This window comes from Oncorhynchus nerka, linkage group LG28, assembly GCF_034236695.1.
Source record: "Oncorhynchus nerka isolate Pitt River linkage group LG28, Oner_Uvic_2.0, whole genome shotgun sequence".
Lineage (NCBI taxonomy): Eukaryota > Metazoa > Chordata > Actinopteri > Salmoniformes > Salmonidae > Oncorhynchus > Oncorhynchus nerka.
This window is the reverse complement of record NC_088423.1, coordinates 63,938,147-63,955,423: the sequence shown is the minus strand read 5'-3', so window position 1 is coordinate 63,955,423 and position 17,277 is coordinate 63,938,147. Positions and strand designations below refer to the sequence as shown.

At 41.3% G+C, this 17,277-nt stretch overlaps 1 long non-coding RNA gene across 1 annotated transcript; it reads left to right on the top strand.

The window, feature by feature from the left end:
• The first annotated feature begins 1,862 nt into the window (after positions 1 to 1,862).
• LOC115112798 (uncharacterized) lies at positions 1,863 to 16,937 on the top strand. Its single transcript, XR_003861023.2, has 3 exons — positions 1,863 to 2,118; positions 2,218 to 2,276; positions 14,835 to 16,937. It is a non-coding gene; the product is annotated as an uncharacterized LOC115112798 (long non-coding RNA).
• Positions 16,938 to 17,277: the final 340 nt, after the last annotated feature.

Below are 17,277 nucleotides of genomic sequence, written 5' to 3'. Positions count from 1 at the left end.
AAACATAATAATGTTCTCCGTTTTACATCAGGAGAACTGTCAGGAAACACATCTGAAGCCAACTTCTGTCTGTAGTGTCCAAACTATTTCTTTTTGCTAAGGTGAGGTCCCCCAGTACCAGTAGAACAAATAAATGGAGGCATATATGGAGACTGTTTAAAAAACTCTCTCAGATATAGGAGAGCCACTTCAGAACAAACTTCCTTTTGATATTTGTGGGGACCATCTGTTGTTCTATGTAGTGAATCTGTTATTCAATGCTTTTGTACTGTATGTGCTAATATAAGTAAGGCCCCAAAAATGTTTTCATCAAATAATTAGTAAAAAAATCAAATAGCTAAATGATACTTGGTATGACCTTAAAACAATTACATACAGTAGAACCCCCTCCCCTCCTCTGGCTTAGAAAGAGCTTAGACTCTGATGGGTTAATGCTACCGCAGTTAATTGTGCAACGTTTTGACCTGGAGGTCTTTGTCAGGCTAAGGCACCTTTACATTTTTGGTTTGAAAAACAAAGCAAAAAAGGGAAAAAACTAGCTTGTAAGGTTGATTAATCATGCTCTACATGAACCATTGATGGTCTCATGTACAGTAGCCAAAAGTCAACGTGTTTTCCAAGACTTTCTAATGAAATCACATTCCAAACTAAAGTGGATTACTCGCTGCCCAGGTGTAATTAAAATGGTGAAGTTATGAGATGGCAATTTTATGACACTTTCCAATTATACATTACCTTCATTAGTCTCTTGGGTGTTGGGGATGGGGTTGATGATCGGTTAACCTCTACTGGATCAGTGTTTTACTTTTGACCCCTTTTTCTCCCCAATTTCGTGATATCCAATTGTTAGTTACAGTCTTGTCCCATCACTGCAACTCCTGTGCGGACTCGGGAGAGGCAAAGGTCGAGATCCATGCGTCCTCCGAAACTCGACCCTGCCAAGCCGCTCTGCTTCTTGACACACTGCTCACTTAACTCTGAAGTCAGCCGCACCAATGTATCGGAGGAAACACCGAAGCCAGAAATCATGCACCTGGCCACCAGAAGGAGTTGCTAGAGTGCGATGGGAGTAGGACATCCCAGCCGGCCAAACCCTCCCCTAAACTGGACGATGCTGGGCCAATTTGTGCGCCGCCTCATGGGTTTCCCGGTCGCGGCCGGTTGCGACACAGCACGGGATCGAACTCAGACCTCTAGCACTGATCAGTGCCTTAGACCGCTGCGCCAATCAGGAGGCCCTTCAATATGCAATATTTGACTAGAATGTTGTTGTAAACAATAGCCAACTTTCCGGGACATAGACATGATTTATATCGTCACAAAGCATAAATGATTGTTAATCTACCTGCAGTGTCCAATTTACTGTAGCTATTATAGCGAGAAAATACCATGGTATTGTTTGAGCATAACGCACAACAAAGCACTTTTATCATTGTCATGCTACATAAAATCTATTTTTATATCCTTACACAATCCATTTTGTATACAGTGTTTGGCATTAATTCCGTATCTTTCAATGTGCATTAAAAAACTTATGATATCTAATCAGCTAAACCTTTTTTAACCCGGTCAAGTTTGGTTTCTGTGCAATCCTCAGCCACTCTAGAAGGCAACCAAACATTATTTCATCATTCTACATTACGTATTGGCTACACAACATGTCAGTCATCATTACGCACCAATGAGACGGGCTGTGTTCACTTGATTGACAGCGTCTTGGTCCAATGACCACCTATAGTTTGAAACATAGCTAGCCAAATAGCCAATAAGCTGGGCTTTCCATGAGTATGTGATCGCCCTTTGTAGGACAAACGGTCATTATGCAAGAGCTGTGCACAACAGGATTCATTCTCAACTGAATATCAACAGGACGCAGGGAAGTTTACGTTACGCAATGTTTTGCTTTCTTCTACAAACTTTTCTCAAAACTGAAAAAGTACAACATGGCTACTAAGAGTGGAAAAACTAAATCGAAGTCCAAGTATAACAATTTGGATGAGATTGTTGCAGAAATTGACTGGGAGAGAGAACTAGTGGAATGGATGAGGTGTTTGAGTGAGCTGTTTTCTTTCCAGGGTGCAAGAAAGATTTTTGGAAGGAAAATATACTTTTAGATCAGTAAGTAAAATACGTTTTTGCCTCTCATGCTAATGCAGCTGTTTAAATGGTTGCATATTAATTTGAGATATTTTTCTTTGATTTCTATATATCCTCCAGTCTGACCCCTCTGCTGTCTCTGGCTCCATACCCCCGCCCGGCCATTTAAAGTTGTGAAGGTTAGTACCTTTTATGTAGGGAAGCTAATGATCCATCATGTATGACATTCCTGGGAGTGTGTAAACTTAATATTTTTTAGTACCATAGCATTTTTGTAAGTTCTCGATAGTTATGTACATGAAAATATATAAATTGACCAATTAGGACACTTGGGTAAATTCGGGCAAACTCGCTCATTCTTGAATGTATCAGCCTGAAACTTTGCACACACACTGTTGCCCTGTTTGTCGACAACACCTAAATTATCACCAGCTTCCAATTTCAATGTATGACATTTCTTTTGAATTTCAAAGAGGATGCAACAAAAATAAAATATATTATTTTGTTTTATCTTTTACCAGATCTATTGTGTTATATTATCCTTCGCATTTCCACAAACTTCAACGTTTTTCCTTTCAAATGGTGTCAAGAATATGCATATCCTTGCTTCTGGTCCTGAGCTACAGGCAGTTAGATTTGAGTATGTCATTTTAGGCGGAAATTGAGATGAAGGGTCCTATCCTCAAGAGGTTAAAAACACAATGATTGTGGGTTCAATCCCAGTGCTTTATTTCTGTTTTAACCCTAACCTTAGTTAATACATCTAGTTTCGATAGCTGGCCGCTAGACTAACTTACCAATAAAAAAAGTATTTGTTGAGTGACTGTCAGTGACTGACATAGCAAAATAAAAACTCATGATTCTCACAACCAAATTTCTAAATTGCACCTTGTGTAGGGGAAATTGATCCGGGGCCTACAAAAGGGGTCCACAGTTGCCCCGCACTAGACGATATAGCTGGACAAAATCTGGTTGTACATTCTATTGGTTAGGTTGCTAGAGAAGTGCACTAGTCGTTAGTTATATTTTCATAGTTGCTATACATAAGCACGGAGTGTTTGTTCTTCCAATCGGATTGTTATACAGGCTGGGTAAAGTTCTTGTCACTTGCTAGCTAGCCAACTTCAGCTAACAGAGTCATGTCAAACAGCAGTTGCAATGACAGCAAAATAGCCACATTTTAATAGCTGCATCTCAGTTAGTTTTAGCTACATGTATATCCATAATAATGAGGCTGATGCGTGATTTCGCAGAGGCTGATGCGTGAGGCTGATGCGTGATTTTAGTCTGGACATTTCCCCTGTCTATGGCACAGGGGAGATCGCATTTCAAAATTGAAACATCGTTTTTTACAACCTCCCACTGTTCCAAGCCAAATGCTAAGCTAGAAGCAAAGGGAAATAATGTGCGTGGAGATAAATGTAGAAGTTGATTTGGACAGTAACATGAACATGATGATATTCTTTTGGAGGCGCAGGTTTATTTTAGATGGAACTGTAAGCAGGCATAGGTGTTCAATATCGGTGAATAGCACGGCTTGGAACACTGCTCCTCCAATCAGCATCCAGGATCAAAACGACCCAGTTTTATAACTGGAATGAATGACTAAACTTCTGAAACTGGAACTGCCTAAATTTAACCCAAACTTCAGAATAAATATCTAAACTAACCGTTAAGGTTAGTGTCGGTTGTACTTTTGAGCAGTTTGACTGACAGCTAACAGACAGCAACACATTCCATAATTAAAATGGCAGCACACCTCGTAATTTAAAGGGTGACACACTCCGTAATCTCCTGTTGCCTACTGTCTTCGTTTGCCTTAGACTCAAAGTTGCATTGAAAAATCATCATACCATTGATGCAATCAATGACATTTACATTGCGCAATCTGAAAGATGTCTGTTCACTGCTCTTAAAAAATCAAGGCTTATCATTCACTAACATTTGTGGTAGAATAGCGTCGCAATGAGATTGCCCTTTAGACAGTTTCTTATACTGCATATCCATTCAAGACCACATTACTTCTCCCTTTCATAGTTGCAGACATCGTTCATGTTCATATAAAACATTTAAGACATAATGTTCAGTGTGGCAAAACAGACAGTTGACATTTAATATCTTATATTGTATTGTATGTCTCACATAATTTATTCCAAATATTCTATATATTTTTTCTCTTAAAATTGCTCGTAAGTCCTCCACCAAGTCTTAGCAATTCTGAAAACTCAACATTTGTAGAAATGTAATTCTGCTCCTTTGTACCTTGAATTGCCCTCCCCAGCCACATTCATTCTCATGAAGGGTGCAATGGGAATGTGCATTGTGATGCAACAGCAGGCAGGAAAAATAATACAGCCCTCCTTCTCTCCCATGTGAATGTATTCATTCTTTATCTCAGACTTCTCTTCCCTTCCTCTGCCGGTGGCTCCTGAGTTTGCTGTTTCTGGAGCTCAGGCCTAGCCTCAGTGCACCTGATTCCACTTTCTCTCCCCAAAGACCAGCACTGAGTCCCACATTTGTCATTGGTAAACATGCAGACGCGCCATACTTCATACATTTGGAGGCAGGGAGGGGACTTGGTAAGAGGAAAACACAGGGACAACCAAAATCAGCATTATTCTCCATGACGTGAAACCCTCATTCCACAAGAAAATACAGCAGTTATCTCAACAAACAATGCATGTATCGGTGGGTACAGTTAATTCTAAGGACATTGGTATGCAAAGAGTGTATTTCATGTGAAAATATCCTTACTTACACCCAATAATGACAACAACAACTCCTCTAACGATATGGCAGTGACGCATACATTTCCAACTCATTAATGGAGAGTCATGCAGGAGGAAGCTTGTGAGTAGTTGAGCGCTTTTGTTTGATTTATTGGACACAAGGGCTGAAGGAGTAAGATATCATTTAGGGGATATTTACGACATGGTTTTACCCACAGTCATTATAAATCCATTGACCGCAGTCGTGTCACGTACCCTTCCAAAAATCCGTCACTGCATTTTCAAAACATTTTTAAATACCCATGCTAAATAACTCTGTTGATGAATAGCTTGACTCGTGCTCAGGGGGGGAAAGGGTGGTGCGCTAGGGGGGGAAATCCGGATGAAATTACACTGTGGATTGATTGATCTCTGCAACTCTGGAGAATGCAGGTTAAACTGATGTATCAAGATTAGTGTCAGCGGTGGAGCTGAAGGACAATGCAACCATTGTCTTGGGACATGACCTTCGGAATATTTCCAGACCCCCCCCCCTTCGTGGGCCGTGGTACATGGCAGGGAACCAAAAGCTGTCCATCACTCCCACATTGGAAGAGTTTTCATTGCCATGAAAGGGAATGAGAGGGAAATTAAATGGTATCACAGATGTCTCAATTCATATTTACTAATGTAGCTCTGTATATTGTGGTATGAGAACATGCACACAGAAAAACACACACACACACACACACACACACACACACACACACACACACGCGCGCGCGCACACGCACGCACGCACGCACGCACGCACACACACACACACACACACACACACACACACACACACACACACACACACACACACACACACACACACACACACACACACACACACACACACACACACACACACACACACACACACACACACACACACACACACACACATTAAAACAATGTGTAAATCATTTTACCAGGTTATGATTTTGTTTCCTATTATTATGATGGGTGGTGTGCCACAGTACACTATACTTTTACTGGAGAGTCAGATGTGGCTTACTGCAGCTCTTCATAAAGAGCTGACCTCTTAGCAGTCAATATATAAATACAGTCAAAAGTGAATGGGATATATGACAAATGTGCCAACAATTCACATAATAAAATAAGTATTTATCACGGTTTGGGATTTATCAAGGTTGGTAAGCTTCTGTGGTTCTCACTAGTCCTTGGCAGAGAGGGAGAGAAGAATATGGATATGATATCAAGCTGAGCACCAGCGTCAGCTAAGTCAAGGACAACCACGCAACCACAGCGATGGAAATCTTCGGGGCTATAGCTAGGTGTACCTCAGAGCAGCCCATGGCAGCATGGGAAATGAAATATTTATTAATTCATTCTCCCAACCACAGGGCGAAGCATTATTCTCAGCCCACACCCATGTTATATAAAGTAACAATTACAGATCTGGTGTTTTCCAGCTTAGACTTACTTTCAAAAAAGAAAATACCAGGAAACATGTAAGTAAATGTGTTCATGTTGAAGTTATAATTCATAAATGATATTTTTACTACTGTAGCTATGTAGACTCTGTATTTGCATTAAAAGCTGGGATTTGATTGTCCAACTCGTATCATTGGAAACATGTGATATGTGCTGTACATAGCTAATCTGGAAAGAAGTAGTGTACCTTCAAAGGAAAACCGTGGGAACACCAATATAAATCAGACAAGGGCCCATACACTCACCTCTTTACCCCTAATGCATATGGCTTACTCATTCACTCTGTTTGAAGTACGATATCTGACATGTACATGATAATCTCTCACTCAACATTAGTAATGTTTTTTTGAGGAGCTCTCTCTCTCTTCTCCAACATTTCTGCTTTTTCTGCGGAGGAGCTACTAGGGCTGATGTCTGCCACCGATAAGTCCTGAGCTCTGTAATTAGACTGGGGGGGGGGGGGGGGGGGATTTAATTCTTCCTCTCGCTGAACTGCCTCCTATTCTGCATCTCTCCCCAGCTGTGCTTTCTTGATGATGAGGCTTATTACAATGCTCAGCGCAGATCTCCCTTTCTCCTAAACACGGCTGTAATCCCCACACTGGTCCCAGTTATTAACTCCATTCATACTGTAGAACTCCTCGCAGCCTTACCTAGTCAACAGCATTGTATCGCCTGGGAATGGATCTGATTGACAGATTCGGAAGTAAACAGAGCGAAGGAAAGAGAGAGAGAGAGGAAGAGGGAAAGAGAGTGAGAGAGGGAGGGAGGCTTTCACTTCCAGTACACTAGTGTCTGAACAGCATGCTGCTGGTGGAAGGCCATTATAATAAGAACATGTCCCTTATTCCAAAACTTGCCAACATTTGATTTATTCACAACTCTATCTTTTAAAACTGGCCTACAACCTGTTTATGACATATGAATAAGGTTACCAAACACCATTCTGTCAGGGGAACAATTTGTTTAGTGATTTATATATTGTCCGATCCTAATACCAATAAAGCAAACCAAATAATAGTTTGCGGGAAAGTCCCAAAACAAGGCCTATTTACACCAGTGCAGAGTCCCCTGAGGTGGTTAGGCCATGGCGCTGTCACCTGACATGCAATGCAGAGTTGGAACCAATGTCATTATCTGAGAAAGGAGAAAGTTTGCAGAGAACCCAAGACACGGGGGAGGAACATGTATCCATTATGTCAATCCTTACCATCACCATGTGAGCACTCTGTATTGGAGTTATATTTGTATATGAATTATACATGAATCCAGCTTTTCTATGTGGCTAAAAACCAAACCAGTTCTAGGAATAAATCAATTCCTGTAAGTGTAAAGAGGGTTAAAAAAAGTATTGGCCTGACATTTATCTAAGCCCTATGTGTAAATACAGGTATTATACTGTATGCTGTAGAACAGTAATCGCCAACCGGATTATCTTCAAGGCATTCCTAGGATTATCTTCAAGGCATCACCAAACATTTCCGTAGAAAAGCCAACGGTAAAGGCTTGCGCTCCTATTTTGTGTGTGTGGCGCTGTTGGCGGTAAGTGCACTTGTTTCAGAAGCCCATGGGTCGGCAAAAGTGTTCCCATTTTTAACCATTTCATTTGTCTGAAAAGACAAACTCGGCCTACTCAACAGACGGGGAGATGTGTGGCTAAATCAAGTGTGCTTACGGCACTAGCTCAAATCACCATGCCTACCTACAGCTTCCATGACCCAAGCAACGTTTGATACTAGCCTACCTGAAATTTCACAACTTTTAAAACCATGACCAGAGAGAGACTTGTCAAAGGATGCAGCAAAGCACTGCTGTTTTTATGATGGAGTTATTCAGCACATTTTTACAAAATGCACTTCTCCCTTCTTCCACTCGCGCTGGAACTGCAATGAATGAGTAGCCAAGTGCATCGATAGCTCTGAGTTTGTATTATTATTAGCAGCTCGTCGTGTCTATTTTAATATCGAGGAATATTTCACTTTCTTTCGTCATAGGAATAACATGAATTTGTGCATGAGGCAGATGCGATGCGAGTCCCTATCAGGTGGAAGACAGTGTCCCCATTCCTCCGGTCAGTCTCATCGGAGGAAATGAAGGACAGAGCAGGAGGATAGGAAGGACAGAGCAGGGACTGTGAAAGGCAGACTCTCTGCTGTGCTCTCCTTCCCTCCGCTGAGACTAATGCTGTTTTCAAAACAACTGGGAACTCGGAACTTGGAAATTCCGACCTCAGTGTGTTCAAGACAGAAAGCGAGGTAAGTACAGGTTCATCAAACCTGTGACTGAGAAACCAAAAAACAGCATCCATCTCAAGGCCATCAGACTGTTAAATAGTCACTACTAGTCATTCTCCGCCCAGTACCCTGCACTGACCTTTAATCACTAGCTGGCTATCACCCGGCTACTCTACCATGCACCGTAGAGGCTGCTGTCCTATGTACATAGTCATGGAACACTGGCCACTTTACTAATGTTTACATGCTATTTTACCGACCTCATATGTATATACTGTATTTTAGTTAAATAGTTAAATTACTAAAATACCTATCCTACTTAACTATTGCTGTACACATACTATTCTTCAGATATGCTACATATTCTATCCATATACTGTCCATATTGTCTATACATCCCATCACATATACACACTTAGGAACACCTCTTTCCATGATATTGACTGACCAGATGACTCCAGGTGAAAGCTATGATCCTTAATTGAAGTCAATTGTTAAATCCACTTTAATCAGTGTAGATGAAGCAGAGGATCCAAGTTAAAGAAGGATTTTTAAGATTTGAGACAATTGATACATGTGTGCCATTCAGAGGCTGAATGCGCAAGATAAATATTTAAGTTCCATTGAAAGGGGTATGGTAGTAGGTGCCAGGCGCACCGGTTTGAGTGTTGTCATGAACTGCAGTGCTTCTGGGTTTTTCCACGCTCAACAGTTTCCTGTGTGTATCAAGAATGGTCCATTACCCAAAGGACTTCTAGCCAACTTGACACAACTGTGAGAAGAGTACATGCCCCAACGAATTGAAACTTTACTGAGGGCAAAAAGGGGTGCAACTCAATATTAAGAAGATCTTCTTAATATTTTGTACACTGAGTGTATATACAGTATTTATATACCGGGTAGTTTGAATACTGGATACTGATTGGCTAAAACAGCTTTCAGCCGTGTGAATGTGAGACCTTATACCATGACTATGACATTTAGCCTTTCCACCTTTATATCATTGCGCCTTTGTTAAATGGCTACATCAACAATAGTTTGACATGCCGATGTACAAAATAAGTGTTTAGTTTAACTTTAGAGAAACTGAAACGAAAAGAACAGTGTGAAACAAACAAAGTGGGCACCTACCTGCTTCACTGACTGGTGTGCAGAAAAAGGGATACATTGTGAATTTGGCAATACAACAAAAACGGAGCTGAACGTCATTCTATGGTTCAGTGAGAGACATGAATGGTGAAGAATGTGGGATTAGCAGCTACAATGGACTCAGAGCTGGTTTGTACCGACATATCAACAACCCGCCTCTCAGTTTGGCATGGAGTGTACAGAAGGGCACCGAATACACAACAAGCAACAATGTGTCTGTCGGCATAATTAAAAAGTTGAGGGAAGAGGGGCGCGACAAAGCTGCCCACCAGTGAACAGCTACATATGGTAAGTAACTGTTAGCTAGCTAAATCATTCTAATGTACCCTGACAATATAACCGGTAGCTATGTTGGCCTAACTACTAGCTAACGTTATTTTGTTTTATGTTTCGGGTACACAAAAGAGCCGATGAGAGTGAACACCCTCGCAAACAATGCTGCCAAAGATCAGCAAAATAGGTGGCCCGTCACAGATTTACACAAACCACTGCCTTCGAACCACCGTGATCCAGAAACTGTCGGATGACAGAGGCACGAGAAATAGAGGTAACAGAAACACTGTCTGTCAGAGGACGCAGATTCGAAGGTTAAATAAATAAATAAAAATACATAATCTTGCTAGCTAGCCTGTGGTTGTTGAATAGCAACCAGTCTAGCAACAATACTTTTGTCCAGGCTACTTTTTCTTGCGGAATATATTTATTATTAATGTATTTAATAATGATTAATTGTTCATGTATTTTAGAAACATTTTCAATTTAGATGTGGAGTTCCTTGCCTTACTGTGTTGGCAACCGGTTTACAAAAGCAATAAGGCACCTCAGGGGTTAGTGGTATATGGCCAATATACTACGGCTAAGGTCTGTATCTAGGCACTCTGCGTTGCGTCGTGCAGAAGAACAACCCTTAGCCATGATATATTGGCCATATACCAAACCCCTTCGGGCCTTATTTCTTAATTATATTCCGGACTCCGACATTGCTCGTCCTAATATTTCTATATTTCTTCATTCCATTGTTTTACTTTTAGATTTGTGTATATTGTTGTGTATTGTTAGATATAACTGCACTGTTGGAGATAGCAACGCAAGCATTTCACTACACCCACAATAACATCTGCTAAATATGTAGTATATGTGACCAATAACATTTGACTTGATTTTATTGAACAAATTGGATCCGACTGTGAAAAATATTTTTAAACAGTCATCCAACTTGGAATTCCAAGTCGGATACTCTGGCATCTTTCTAGAGCACCTTTTCGACCTCAAGATCACTGATGTCGGGCTCAGTTGGTAGAGCATGACACTTGCAATGCCAGGGTTATGGGTTTGATTCCCACGGCTGAAACAGTATGAAAAAGGTATGCACTCACAACTGTAAGTCGCTCTGGATAAGAGCATCTACTAAATGACTAAAATGTCATGATTTGACCTTTTTTTTTTACCTTGAGTTCCTAGTTGTCTTGAAAGCGTCGTGACCAATCAGATGCAGGTACCCTCAATCCAGAAAATATAAAAAGCTAATTATTTCAATTTATGCTCAGCTGCGCCTCACAGGTACTACACCAAGTATCTATTTTGTTATCAAAGCTCCTGTACTGACCAGCTGTTAAGTGTCTTCACTGACATTTTCAACCTTTCCCTAACCCATTCTGTAATACCTACACGTTTCAAGCAGACCACCATAGTCCATGTGGTTAAGAAGGCCAAGGTAAATGACGATATCCCGGTAGCACTCACATCTGTAGCCATGAAATACTGTGAAAGGCTGGTCATTACTCACGTCAACACCATCATCCCAGTCACACTGAACCCGCTCCAACCCAAATACTGCCCCAACAGATCGGTATGTGGGTTGGAGTGGGTCCTCAGGGGTGCGTGCTTAGTCCCCTCCTGTGCTCCCTGTTCACCCACGACTCCAACACCATTATTAAGTTTGCAGACGACACAACGGTGGTTGGCCTGATCACCCAACGACGATGATATAGCTTATAGGGAGGAGGTCAGAGACCTCGCAGTCTGGTGTCCGGACAAAAACCTCTCCCTCAACATCAGGAAGACAAAAGAACTGATCGTGGACTACAGGAAACGTAGGGCAGAGCAAGCACCAATTCACATTGATGGGGCTGCAGTGGAGCGGGTCGAAAGACTCAGGTTCCTTGGTGTCCACATCACTAATTATCTTTCATGGTCCACACACACCAACACAGTTGTGAAGAGGGCACGACAACGCCTCTTCACCCTCAGCAGGCTGAAAAGATTTGGCATGGGCCCTCAGATCCTCAAAAAGTTCTATGGAAACACCATTGAGAGCATCTTGACTGGCTGTTTCACCGCTTGGTATGGCAAGTGCTTGGCATCCGGCCACGTCACTGGGACCGAGCTCCTTGCCATCCGAGACTTCTATACCAGGCAGTGTCAGAGGAAGGTCCTAAAAATTGTCAGACTCCAGCCACCCAATTCATAGACTGTTTTCTCTGCTACCGCACAGTAAGCTGTACCAAGTCTGGAACCAACAGGACCCTGAACAGCTTCTACCGCCAAGCCATAATACTGCTAAATAGTTAGTCCGGGTAGCTATTTGTTTAACTATTTAACTCTCTGCATTGACCCTTTTTGCACTAACTATTTTGACTCATCACATACGCTGCTGCTGCTACTGTTTATCTGTCACTTTATTCCTAGTTATATTTACATATCTACCTCAATTACCTAGCACCCCTGCACATCGACTCGGTACTGGTACCTCTTGTATATAGCCACGCCATCGTTACTCATTGTGTATTTTTTATATTTTTTATTATTACGTTTTTATTTTCTATTATTTCTCTACTTTCTTTCTTTCTGCATTGTTGAGAAGAGCCCTCTAAGTAAGCATTTCGCTGTTAGTCTACACCTGTTGTTTACAAAGCGTGTGACAAATACAATTTGATTTGATCATATCTGCAGTGAGAAGATGTCTTACATATGATTTGACTTAACATACATTCTATTACAAAGCTATTCACTGCATTCAAATCTAAATTATCCTGGGAATGTTTTTGAAAGAAAAGCAGGTTAACGTTGACATTGATAAGATCTTCCCAGGTTCACCCTTTAAGACTTCAGAAGATGGCATCCCCTGCATCGGATGTCAGCGAGCAGTGTGAGAGGAAACGTTGACTTTAATCTGCTCAATTGAGGTACTCTGATTTCCATAATGATTGAACTTGTGCCAGATGACCTTCGGTTTCTGTTCTGTGACCGACGTTGCTGTGCAGCTGTTGCTTTATGCAAAACTCCTCCATGGAGACAGGACTGGGGATAAGACTTGTAACCGACTCTCTTGTTCATCTTCGTCACCCCAGGGCAGTTTTCTCCACATTATAGACAGCTCTGGACCTCGACTCATTCTCCAAATCTCACTAGGGAGACATGCCTGAACCAAATGTGTGTGTTAGTGTATATGTTTAAGAATTGTTCTGTGTTCTGCTCCTGTGTTCTCATACTAAAGTATTATGTTTCTGTACTGCATGGTTAAGTCACCATGGGAAATTAGCATACACTCATGGAATTAGTTTATGGATGTACCCATGAAGTGAACCTGACCTATTCAGTGTGTACAGTTAATAAGTTATGCCCAGTTTCAACTAACAATAATAATTTGCTAACATAGAATGAGTTCTAGGCAATTATACAGTATAAGATCGAACACTGAATTTTTTTTTCGTTCCGTTATATGCTGCAATTCCACTATTGGAACCAAACTGCTCTGGACTAGCCGGAACCAGCATGATCTAGACTGGTTGGTTCTTCGTTCTTTTCTATTTGCCGTGGAACTGGAAACAGGACTAGGTTTCATTTGCGGGGAAAAACTGCTACTGATGATTTTTAGACAGCGACCGATGACACAACTTGACAGCAACATTGTTTTGATCCTCGGTGACTGGCATTTCTAAGTATGGAGGAGGGAGACGTGCTGGTGGCTATTTTGTGCCATCCTTTTCATTTTTGTTCGTGGGCAGGAAACGAGAGGAGACAGCTGAAAAGAGACAGAGAAATACACAACGTATCACCATGCGAGGAGAAGATCACTACTGTCCGCTGAAAGAACAGTTTATGCGTAGACAGAAACTCAAGAGAGGTGTGTTTTTCTGTTTAGCTAGTTGTGTACCTATCTTTGGGAATTGTTCGCAACTTATTTGGTTGAGGACAGATATTACAGTTGTTTGTAATAAGGTACAGTCCTGCAATACGGTATTGCTCTTGCAGTGTGTGATAGGCCTAGGAGGTATGTCAAATGTATCTCAAATGTATCTATTTAGGTAGCAGGCTACATGATAATGTGTATCTGTCTTTGTGATAGATATACATTTTTACATATAATAGCTTGGCCTACATCATACACGAGTAATATTGCAGGACATAACCTTTTTGCAAGTGTAATAGCTAGCTTTCCGCATTCAATACTGCAAGAGTCATTTAGCAGAACACTCTTAAAAGAAACAGTTCCTGACCGACATTAGACAATAATTAATCAACACAATCAACTATATTATCTATACCTATGCTATAGTGTTGATGTGTGTCCCATTGACTGGTGTGGCCAGCTCACATTCTATTGATCACCTGAGTCCAGACAGTCTGATCTGGTAATTGTGATGCTCTCAGGATCTCCCTTAATTGCTCTAAGGAACTCTGTCAGTGGGGAGTAGGTACAGAGGTAGAAAACAATTCCCTATGGAACAGTACAATTTCATAAACCTATAGTTGCAATCTGCAATATGTACAGGTATATGTGTTTCAGATCTAGCACATGTGCCAGTCAACTGAGTGCTGGGACCACTGTGCTCCACAATTTACAGGCACCCAACGGATTGGTAAATCCGCATGTCGGCAGAGTCCTGTTATGGAGACACAGGATACAGTGTTCTGCCTTTGTGTCCCTCTCCGAAAGTGAATTGCCATTGCCCTGTGGAAGCTGGCCACGAATTCTGAACATATTGCTATTTATTGCTAATACCAAGGCTGGTGCTCTCTGGTGTGTAGGTAGGCAAAATAAAGAGAGAAGAGAAAGTTACCACAAGGCAAACGAACGCAATGTTTAATAACAGATCTCTTTTTTTTCTCCTTCTCTGTGATTTTCTCCCTCCTCTCACAGACACCCAGCTCCACCAACACCCGTTGGACAACAAAGTGCCTAGAACAACAACAAAACTGCAATCATGACCGACTGTGCCTGGTCCCTTAGCTCAGTGGTTCTCTCCCTTTTTTGGTTACTTTACCCCCTTTCACATGACTAATACAATACTACTATATACTCTCTCACATGACTGTACCCTTGGGGATTAATAAAGTACTACTATATACTACTCCGTTATGTCAATCTAACCATTAGACATACAGTACCAGTCCAAAGTCTGGACACACCTACTCATCCCAAGGTTTTTCTTTATTTTTGACTTTTTTTCTACATTGTAGAAAAATAATGAAGACATCAAAACTATGAAATGACACATATGTAGTAACCCAAAAAAGTGTTAAACAAGTGCAGTCACAAAAACCATCAAGCGCTATGATGAAACTGGCTCTCATGAGGTCCGCCACAGGGAAGAAAGACCCAGAGTTGCCTCATTAGAGTTTATCTTAGAGTTTAACTGCACATCAGATTGCAGCCCAAATAAATGCCTCACAGAGTTCAAGAAACAGACACATCTCAACATCAACTGGTCAGTGGAGACTGCGTGAATCAGGCCTTCATGAATTAATTGCCGCAAAGAAACCACTACTAACCACTACATTGACTCTGTACCGGTACCCACTGTATATAGACTCACTATTGTTATTTTACTGCTGCTGTTGAATTATTTGTTACTTTTATTATAATTTTTTTAAACTTATGTTTTCTTTTTTTTCATAACTTTTAACTTAAAACATTGTTGGTTCAGGGCTTGTAAGTAAGCATTTCACTGTAAGGTCTACACCTGTTCTATTCGGTGCATGTGACAAATACAAATTGCTTAGATTTTACTTGGGCCAAGAAAAACGAGCAATGGACATTAGACCAGTAGAAATCTGTCCTTTGGTCTGATGAGTACAAATTTGAGATTTTTGGTTCCAACCGCCATGTCTTTGTGAGACGTGGAGTAGGTTAATAGATGGATAGATGATGTGGTTCCCACCGTGAAGCATGGAAGAGGTGGTGTGATGGTGTGGAGGTGTTTTGCTGGTGACACTGTCTGTGATTTATTTCGAATTCAAGGCACAGTTAATCAGCATGGCTACCACAGCATTCTGCAGCGATACACCATCCCATTCGGTATGTGCTTAGTGGGACTATAATTTATTTTTCAACAGGACAATGACCCAACACACCTCCAGGCTGTGTAAAGGCTATTTGACCAAGAATGATAGTGATGGAGTGCTACACCAGATGACCCGGCCACCACAATCACCCGACCTCAACCCATTTGAGATGGTTTGGGATGAGTTGGACTGCAGAGTGAAGGAAAAGCAGCCAACAAATGTGGGAACTTCTTCAAGACTTTTGGAAAAGCATTCCAGGTGAAGCTGGTTGAGAGAATGCCAAGAGTGTGCTAAGCTGTCATCAAGGCAAAGGGAGGCCACTTTGAAGAATATAGAATACATTTTGATTTGTTTAACACTTTTTTGTCTACTAAATGATTCCGTATGTGTTAATTCATTGTTTTGATGTCTTCACTATTATTTTACAATAATTCTACACATCATCACACCACCTCCTCCATGCTTCACAGTGGGAAACCCATATGCGAAGATCATCCATTCACCTACTCTTCACACAGCTGATTAAATTGCTGATCCTGTTGCTGACACTGGGCCTCAAGTGTCTCTAGGTATGTGGCCTCGGTCACACATGAAGTTCAAGTATTTGCTGGTTGTGCTCGCAGTGTGTTTTCTCTTCCTTGGGGATATATATAGGCATAGGTAAATAGATGTACAGGAATGATAAGGTACAGGGGAAATATATAGGCTGAAGTAATGTAATGTACAGTACAGGAATGTTAAGATACACAGAAAATATATAGGCAGAAGTAATGACATGTACAGTACAGGAATGATAAGGTACAGACTCCAAAGGAAACCCGAGGGCAGCCAGTGTGAATGCAGCTTTGTCTTCCAACCATGTATTGTCTCATTATATTGATTAAATATAATCCAGCAAAGGCCAGTGTTGGGCCAACCAGATCTACCAACCAGATACACAAGTGATGCAAATAATAAAGGTCATGGGTCAGAATATGATTCATTGTATTTGACTCATGTGACAGTTTTACAGTATGTATACATTTCTAGATCCATACTGCCTTCTTGAATAATGTTTAGGAACATAACACTGTCATGACAAAAGCCTTCTGTGGAGGAGATTGCCCACCCCTGTCAAAGAAAGCTAAATTGTGTGATTAGGGCTAAACAAGGGAACATGACAATCAATTGATATTGAACTGTTTACCAACCAAGAATGGACCCCTGGCGCCTGGGGGTGCAGGGCTCAGGGGTTGCAGGAGCATTGATTGTGTTGATGGACCCTGAGTGTCTGGTGGTGCAGGGCTTTGAGGTTGTGG